This window comes from Echeneis naucrates, chromosome 10 (genome assembly GCF_900963305.1).
Source record: "Echeneis naucrates chromosome 10, fEcheNa1.1, whole genome shotgun sequence".
NCBI classification, from domain to species: Eukaryota; Metazoa; Chordata; class Actinopteri; order Carangiformes; family Echeneidae; genus Echeneis; species Echeneis naucrates.
In genome coordinates this window covers 16,823,384-16,833,249 of record NC_042520.1, presented here as the reverse complement: position 1 = coordinate 16,833,249, position 9,866 = coordinate 16,823,384, and positions in this window count along the sequence as shown.

Here is a 9,866-nt window from a genome sequence, read left to right as displayed (position 1 = left end):
TGTTGAGGAAAACAGCTCAATTAGCTCAGTGGAGGAACTAACGAAATACATCTATACATGCGCACGCACACACACACACACACACACCACCCGCCCCCACACACACTCACATACACACACACACTGAATCGCATTGATCCTTTCCCAGTCTGTGGCTCTAATTGGTGTGTTGATGATACTGTGAGAGTGTGGGATCCTTCAGGCAACCATACAATGTCTTCCAGCTCTTTATTTCTCATTTAAAGTTGAAATACACCCACAAAACCTACCAGCCGCATGCTGCAAACTGTGCACTACCTGATATTCCTTTTGAGATTCTTTTCTTATGTCTGGGTTTAATCAAAATTTTCCTTGTATATGGTAGTATATCATACCTGACTTCACTACAGGATCTTCAAAAAACATGAACTGCAACCTTAAAAATCAGAGCATTCCATTGCCATAAATATCTAATAGCTTGATGACTTTGCTGCTCCCGGTAGATTGAACAGTTGTAAAAACCATCTATCCATTATGTGCATGTCCATTAAAACTATGCGCACAAATGCTCAAAGAGCACCTTCATTTCTAACATACACAAAGCCTGACACGTACACATACGCAAAATTACACGCACACAAAATGTTACAGCAAGTTATTGAGAGCAAATGGGGTAGAGTTATTTCCATAAAGGGTCTCAGTGGGTCTCAAGGATCTCTACTCCTGTCGACTGGGAGCGATTTAGCGAAGCACACACTGGTATATTAGTAACTGAAGACGTCTGGGGACAAAACTGCTCTCTCTAAAACCCTATCCCTCCGCTGTGACCTCTAGAGCATTCACAACTGGGACTGGCAGGCACTCTCCATCTTTTTGCCTTCTCTGTTTTGCTGACTATTTCAGATTGTTCTCCTTTTCTCTTTGACTTTTGGGTTTTTTGTTCCTATCTTCTTTCTTGAAGAGTCGCGTTATCTTTTTTCTGCAAATATATATATATTTATAGTATTTTCTCTCTCTCTTTTCATTCTACCCATACTCTACCCTATTTTTTCCACATTTCTCTCACTCTCTCTTACATCCATCCACTGTCTCTCTCTCTCTCTCTTTCTCTTCACCTCCCTCCCTTCTTCCCTCCTTGGCCCCAGGGACGGACTGCTGATAGACTGTGTACACCAGCTGCCCAGGGGCTATTTTTAAGGAGCATTTGTCCTTCTCCTTCCCTCTGGAGACTGACTCAACCCAACAACATCTCATCCACGCACACTCAAATGTGCACACAAACACACACAGGCATTAACACATGCACTCATTAGCCCATGAGCATGCATGCCCCACACTTTTTCTCTCACACATATCCTCCGTCCAAGGGCATTCTGTAAATGTAGGGGCAGCTTGTAGCGCCGTAGCCTACTGCTTAACTGCACAGGAGCCCAGGCGCTCCCCAGTCAGCCTCAGAGGGCTCATAAAGCCACCCTCCTCCCAGGGCCTGGCTAATACTCCCTTGTTCTAACCCTGACTTACAATAGTTTGTAAAACAATACTGTAAAACACTGTTGCTGAGTATTGCGTCAGGCTGCTTTCATCACTAAACCCACAGCAGCCAATAGGGGTCCTTGAATTATGCATACAGGAAGTCGGAAGATTCAAGTTCCGTGGCACCCTGCAAATAGCAGCTTAACACCACTGTTGTCTGTCTTAGTTGACCCTACTTTCACATCATGTTCTACAACTATAAAACAGACAGAAATAGACATAGGAAGCCTAAAAATACTGCAAAAAGAGAAGTTGGATCTGCAGAAACAGAAAAAAAAATGTCATTAATAATGTAATTAGTCTGCTCACTGCTAACACTATCCTGAAAAATTCAGAAATGATTTCAATTTTCATTTGTAACCTTGCTAATAATTGTAAAGGAATTTGTTAACAAGCTACTAAATTATGTTCAAAGCACAAAATCTTGGCTGCGAACCTTACTTTTGTGTTGTTTTCAACCACTGCTGCTCAAAGCAAATGTAAAAAGATAAAATGAATCCTCAAACAACTGCTCCAGCAACCTCGTTAAGACATTATTTACTTTCATCGTTAGCCAAGGAAGAGGACACTAAAAATCTGTCAGCAGCCTGAAACGCCTGCCCGAGTGTCTGAGCACTGTTTAATTGTGCCATTTATCAGCCAAAAAAGCCTACACGCTCATAAATAAACACAATGCCCATGCAGAGGAATTATAAAAATGTCACAGCGAACCCACAAGTGAGGCCAGTGTTGATGCATATTAAACGATTTAGTCAGTGAAGGAGTAGAGCAAAAATATGATAGTTAATTTAAGAGTCATTAAAATTGTATGAATGTGCATTGCGCTTGCTTGGAGTGGGATTTTCTGTGATCGGTAACGAAGAGGAGGAAAGAGCAATACAAGCTGCCACACATTGTGGTCTATAAACTCACTGATTGATCATGGTTGAGGCAAGCAAACCTGAGAGGGAGGCCCAATCAATATTTCTGAGACTGGGGAGACAGTATGTGCGCATGAGTGCAAATGTATGTGTGGGTGTGTGTGTGTGTGTGTGTGTGTGTGTGTGTGTGTGTGTGTGTGTGTGCGTGTGTGTACGGAGGTTGGTGGAGGTTGGAGGTAATTGTATGTTTATGTGTACTTACATGCAAGTGTGCACTATTTTTCCTGTATGCATTTACAAATGTGTTTCATGCATATTCGAGTCCACGCTTTGTGTGATTGTGGAGAGGACTGAGTGTGTGTGTGTGTGTGATTGTGGAAAGGAGTATGTATGTGTGTGTGTGTGTCATTGTGTGCTTCCCTCATTTGAGGAAAGACAATGTTCTACATTCCACAGGGGAACAGAGTCATTACCAAAGCAGGAACTCAACCCTGGAGGCCACGGCTCTGCATGTAGTGTGATCGAGCTAGTTTCTCGCTGAGACGTGCTGTAGAACACACACTCTGCCATTAACCGTGCCCTGCAGTTCAAACCTCCCTACCACCTTATTTCAGCTGGGAAAAATAGGTAAAGTTGACAAAAACAAACAAGTATCTGACAGCAGCAGCTCTGAAGTGAAGCCTTCATTGGTCTAACAGGCCAAATGAGAAAACACATTTTAAATTGTATATTTTGCGTTGAGTGGACGTTTGTGTGGTGGTTCCTGACAGTGAGAATCCTCTATGAGTCCCAGTCGGAGCTTTTGTGACGGCCCCTGAGGGACTCGTCTGCTCTGAAGCTCTCTGCTGCCCTCTGTTGGTGACTGAGCCTCCTCCACAGTGTTCCCACACAGTGCAGGTATGGACATATGGCAGCTGTCTATCACTAAATAACAGGTGCGCCAGTGATTCTTCCTTTTCCCACTCTGCTCCTTTGCTTTTGTCAATTTCCCTGCTGGCATAAAGCAAGACAAAGTATGGCTTGGGTTAATTTCCCCTGTTGCTCACACACGCAGGTCGTTAGCATGGCCCACAGGAAACTATTGTTCCATTATAGTAGATGGCAATCAGAGGTGAGGCCTGATAACGTCTGCTGTCACCTGATGCTCCGTCTGTTCACCTCTCCCTTCTCTCTCCCTATCATTAACGCTCTTTTTCCTTCTCACTTTTCTCATGTGTTTAAGCACAAGTGCAGCTGCTGCGTGGCGTGGACATTTGCAGATTTTTTTCCTCCCCGTTTTCTCTTGTACTCTTAGCCACTTAATTAAGTGTGACATATCTGGGTTGCGATAGCCCATAACACAAAAGTTAATGCTTCTATATAGCACTGGATCTCTTTCGATAGCACAAATCCACACAAACACACACACCAGTCCTAACCCACACACAAAGCTACTTCCTTTCATGACCTCCATCTGTGTTGTTTATTTATTTATTTTTTTAATAAAATAATAATTAAATAAATAAATAGAAATCTCTTCCATAGATACATCCATGAACTTATTTCATTCCATTCAGCCACATTTCAGGCCTTTTTCCTCGGTCCAAAAGTCTCTCTACATATTCTGGCAACCTTCTAGTACCAACAATGGGTTTCCTGGACCTGCGGTCATAAACATTGCCATAGACTGGCTGCACACTCACAGTATGGAACAATAGTGTTGATTTTGATTGACACTGCTGCTGATGTGTAAAAAAATATTAATATTTACAGTATTAGTATTAGTCATGGTAAAAATTCCAGTCACATCACATACATACTCTTAAACTACCCTTGATCTATAAACAGACTGAGAATAAGCGGCCTTGATTGGCTGAGAGAATGACTGACAGCTGAACGAGTGGAACCTTTGAATGTGAAACTCAAAGGAAAGATGGGAAGCGTGTTTGTGCAGGTCCCATGGGGGGAAAAGCCTGGGTTTCACACACACACACAAACACACATACATGCGCACACAAAATCCCGCACACACATTGTGATCTTGCTCTACTTTGGGCTGTGCTCCACATGAAAGTGCCAATGCTTCCTGCTGTTTGAGACGAGCTGTGTGTTGCGCTGCAAAAGAACATACGTGTCTGTATATTCACGGACAGGTCTGTGTGGAGACCAGAGCAGGTGAGATTGTATCCATCTATAATATCTTGGCCTTTGTGGAATATCTCCCAGCCTCTTCCACATTTCCCTTTTCTCTTGTCCACTGAGCTTGTGTGTGTGTGTGTGTGTGTGTGTGTGTGTTCTTTTCTTTCTTTATCCTCCTCTTTTCCTCTATCTTCTTCCTATTTCATTTTCTTCTTCTTCGTATCCCCAGAGAGAAAATGGAAGTTTTATTCACATGAGTTTCATTCACATCTTCAGATCCACTCAGGTAATACAAAACAACAAGATGTTTTCATTCAGAGTTTAGCACGTCTTGCAAACATATCCTGATAATTCATCTACCTCGTTAAATTACACGCAAAACACACAAAATTACAGATTTAATTACGATCATATTTCCTTTTGTCAGCATTCTTCTGACTCATCATTCCCTCAAAATAATATTTAATATAGAAAGTGAACATATCACTGTGTTCTACAAATGGCACTCCGCAAATGTGGAGGCACTGTGCCCTTGACTATCCCCCTGCTGAAAGTAAGTCTTAGCCAATTAACAACGTCTTCTACTAGGTCTGCATGCACACACGCAAACACACATGTGTATGCACTCATACACACCCAAACCTCACAGCTCATGGGACTAAACCTCATTAACTGCTCTGAGACAGACACTCTCTCTTTAATCAATCCTTTTCTAAGACTGAGCGCACATGGAGGAACGGTGACAATACAACACAAGCACATACATAAATACACACACACACACACACACTCATACGGAAAGTGAGGAGCTTAGATACATTCACACACTGGTCTCCCAGAGAGAAAAACATGGTCATTTGCCAGGGTGATTCAACTCTAAAACACCCTAATTACATCGACAAAGCCACTTTGTTTTGGTGCTGGATAAAATGTGAATGATTTAGCATATTATTATTATGCCTCTGAAATATTAACCAACCCCGAGGGACTTTATCTGCTCTTTTAAATATATGCAAATTATTTTATTTTGGTTTGGTTTGTTTCCAGTGACTTTTGTGAATTGTGTTTGGATAATTAAATGAGTGCGTGCAGATGTAGAATCGCAGCCAGTGCCTACACGGTATGATGATCTGCCAGATTAGCATACAAATTAGGAATGTTGCACCTCGACTGCTAATCGACTAACTTTTGTTTTCACTTCAACCTTGACCTATTTGAAACATCCACCCAGTGTCTGGCCTTGGAGTGGGAATGTAAACACTGTTCCCTGGCTTTTAATTGATAAGACTCATTTGATATTGTCCTTCATTCCGAACACATTTCGCTTGTGTCAGGCTCTTTCAATTGTGACTGTCCTCCTATCTCAGTCTGCTTATTCATACGGCTCCACTGGTTTGATGGTGCACCAGAGATCCACTGTTGTGGCTCTGCATTGAGTAAAACCTCCGTATGAGTCAGGTCCTATTTTCTCCTATATCCAGAGTTGAGAAGTTCTTTTGAATGACGTAGTGGACCTGGAACAGTTGATGTGCAGCACGCCAACATTTCAGCTCTGTCTTGCTTCACTGATTGCCTTGTGAATCCCTGATGGGTTCCGCTTCGAACATAATCATTTCCCTAACATGGGATAATTTGATTCTATTACTCTAACAACAGCGCAAACAAATTGCCTACGTAATTTATTGTGCCAATAATAGCAAAAACAGATGTGGTAATGGTACTGTGGCTTTCCACCCCCAAATTTATATGGACTTAAACCAAACTGAATATAATCATTAAGATGCATTTATGAACACACAACCTCATGTTTACTTAAGGCATTCTCTGTGTCCAAACATGGGTAATTATGGTTTGGCAAAATTGTGCTAATCGGCCTCTGTTTCTTAATTCTTGTACCCACAGAGCTCCAACCCTAACCCCTTTTCCAAACACCATCCCACTCCCCAACTTCTCATGAGCTTCACATGAGTTTTCTCTCCGCTTATCAGAGTGATTTCCTGTGTGGAGGTTCAAGACACACACAACACTCGAGTATCTGTTCAACTATATTATCTTTGCCAATACTGCATTTTACTCTTCCACAGTATCTCCCCGGCCTTCCACTGTAAGCACCACCTCTCCATTCACTTGTGTTCAATATGCCCTCTGAAGCCCTCTGCTCTGTCCCATTTCTCCCATTGCCTCGGGTCCTTTTTGACACCCCTGGAATGTTAATGGGCCAGTCAGAGGCACTGTCCTTGAGAATCTCACTTTGGCTCATTTTCATACCCCCCTCCACCCAATCCCTCCCAACCTCTCAGATTTATAACCTCAGCTGCTTACAGCTCCAGATGTTTTGTTCTGGTTTTTACTCTACTGTAATTGCTAATTCAATCTGGTTGTAAAGGAGCAGATGCTCTTAGGACTTGAGCATACCTGTGTGGGTTTCATTGTGTGTATGTGTATGCTATCTCAGCCATGTACAAAGCAACAGGATTTACTGTAATGCACTGACTCGTAAAAATAAGCCTTCACAACTGCACCGAGCTCATTTTCTCGTGTAAGGGAATAAGACAACAGCAGTTATTTTTTTTGCTTGCAAAGAAATGCACATTGGCATCAACTTCCATTATACACTGAATTACTGTCACGCTTAAATCACTCCTGCTGAGATTTAGTTGTACTGACAGTTGGCTTTGGCGGCCTAAACTGTGGTGGGAGCTGCTCTCATCAGCCCCCTCACTTTTTTTTATCATCTTTAATCCTTTTTCTCACCAGGGAAAGAGGCAATGCAGTCCAGTTTAGAGAGAAAAATGAACAGACTGGTTATCCACAGGAATGTGAACGCTACTTTAGTCCCATTAAGAACATCTGTGTGTGTGGTTTGAGATCACAGCAGGTTGTCTGAGCGACTTTGAACATGTGACAAGTGGCTTCATTGTTTTAGCATATGCAGTACCTACATAGTCTGCCAGAAATGCTCTGTGCACTTGCACACATATCCATGCGGTGCACCAATATTTACAACACATGAAAGTTTAAACTCACACACAAACATCAATCCTTGCTCACATGCCTATACACACGAACACCACAGAGGGCCTGTCATGTGTCATGGGGACAGGGGTCAGATACTGTGTAATGTGTGTGGGTTATATCGCTTGGGAAAAGGATTAAAGATCTTACCGGGGCTGCAAAAGGGCCAACAATAACAGCCTGAAATATAACAGCAGCCAAAGAGTCCTTGCATTGACAGGAGGAAAGCTGGGCCCCAGGAAGTGACTTCTCAGATCAGATCCTCTTCTGTGGGCAAAAAGATGGGCGGGATTGTTAATTCTTTGCTAATGTGCAAAACAAAGAACGTTGTTTTCTAATGACATTGTAAAACTGCAAAGGAAAAAAGCATAGTGTGCTGCTAGAGATTGGAAGCACATGCTCGAGGAGAATGAATAATAGCGGAGTTGCAGAAGCAGGGTCTTTTATGTGCACATTCTCAAGTTAAGATGATGTTCTGACCACATTTGTCATGGGAACTTCAACCGTGTAAAAATACAGCCTCAACCCGCAGTGATCACACTGACTAACACATACACACACACTCACGTGCAAAAACACTGAACACACTCATCCCTGTACTTCAACCAGCAGTCTGCAGTACCAGAAAAGTCATAGTGCCCCCTAGTGATCCCATTGTTACAATTACAGCATGTTTATCTGTTTTTCATCTACTGCAACTCAAAAGTTGTTAGTGACAACTTGGTCTCAGTAGACCAAATGGATGATCAGCTGAAGAGCAAGATGATGACTGGAATGTGGTTATAAAGTATGAAACATCAAGGAGAGGCTTCCATATCCAAAGAATGTGGCTGCACAAAATTTCTCGCAGAGAATGTTTTTGCCTCTAAAACTTGCCAAAAGAAAAGAGAAAATCTCCAAAGACATCTTGACAGCACAATTTAACTGCATAAATATAGTTTGAGATCACATTTCTCTAATTAATTTCTTTGCCAGTGAAGTTGTTTTTCTTCCTACCACCGTATTATACTTAAACAAATCACACATAGACATGTATAGAAATTTGTGCACACACACACTCACCCTATATGTCAGTATACAGAATTCTGATCTTTAAGGACTCAAGGGTTTTTCAATCAAAGCTTTGATTGAATACTTTGCCATCCTCAGCACTTGCAGACTCACAAATACACACACATTGTTGACAGAGAGTGTCTTGAGCAACATCATTTACCACTTAGGCCCCTCCCCGAGGACCGTGCCATTCTTAATGCGTGGCAGATAGGTTGATAGCTCTGGTTTCTGTCGAGAAGTGCATGTCAATCAACAGTTCGTGTCAGCGTCACTGAGGCAAAGTGTTTCTGAAAGATCTTTTTACTGAGTGCCTTTCTATCCATCCTCTCTTCCAACCCACACACATTCACACATGCACAAACTCACACGCACACACACAGCCATTTCCATCTCAGCAATCACTTCTCTGAGAGTTCTCCTCTTTGGACGTGTAACAGTAATTGAGGTTGCTCCCTTGGGTGCAGTGCATTCTGGGCCGTTAAGTGCTGTTTCTTGTTGTTTTTTTCTCAAATGGGTTGTATTTTGGCTATTGTGTTGTTTCTTCCTGCTCTCCTATAGAAGTGTAAGCAGTGGGCCATATTTACACGTATCATTAGAGAATAGAAACCCTGTCAGATGTAGGGCATCCGAGGGCTTATCTTGCCCACTGGAATATCAATCAATATGACAAACAGTCTTAATACTTTTGGTATAACCCCAGTTCCAGGAGAATCAAAGGCAGATTTCAAGGCAGGAAAAAATACTTCTGAAAGTCATACAGTTTTTCCTTTACTACAATCAGCCACAGAATTGTAGTTTATTTTACTCAAAAGGCGACTCTGTTAATATGTGAGATGACTCCCTGTCAGTCAAGGGTGTTCACTTGCAACACTGACCTCGCTGTTCACTGCATCAGGCCTGGCTTGAGTACACCCAGTGACCTTTTTGGACGTTGATGACGTTGTGTGTCCAGGAGAGGGAGGGATTGATCTGGATTGACACAAACAGCCAGTGCCCTGCCTGGCCTGTCACACAGCATCACTGGATCATTGTAGCATGCCTGAATGCCAGATGAGGAGGGATGGAGAACACGCAGGATGGTGACTTGCTGACTATCATGTAGGCCATGGTTTTGGGGAAGATGGGACACAATTGGACAAATAAGGTTTTAAAACTAAGGCCATTATTATAGAAATGGCTGGAACCTGTTAATATGGCCTAACCAATCTATACTTTTAAGGTAAATATAGGTTTGACTTTTCAAATCTTCAATTCAATAAAGAAAGAATTAAATAAATGAAATCTGACAGTTAGATTTTTTCATACAAA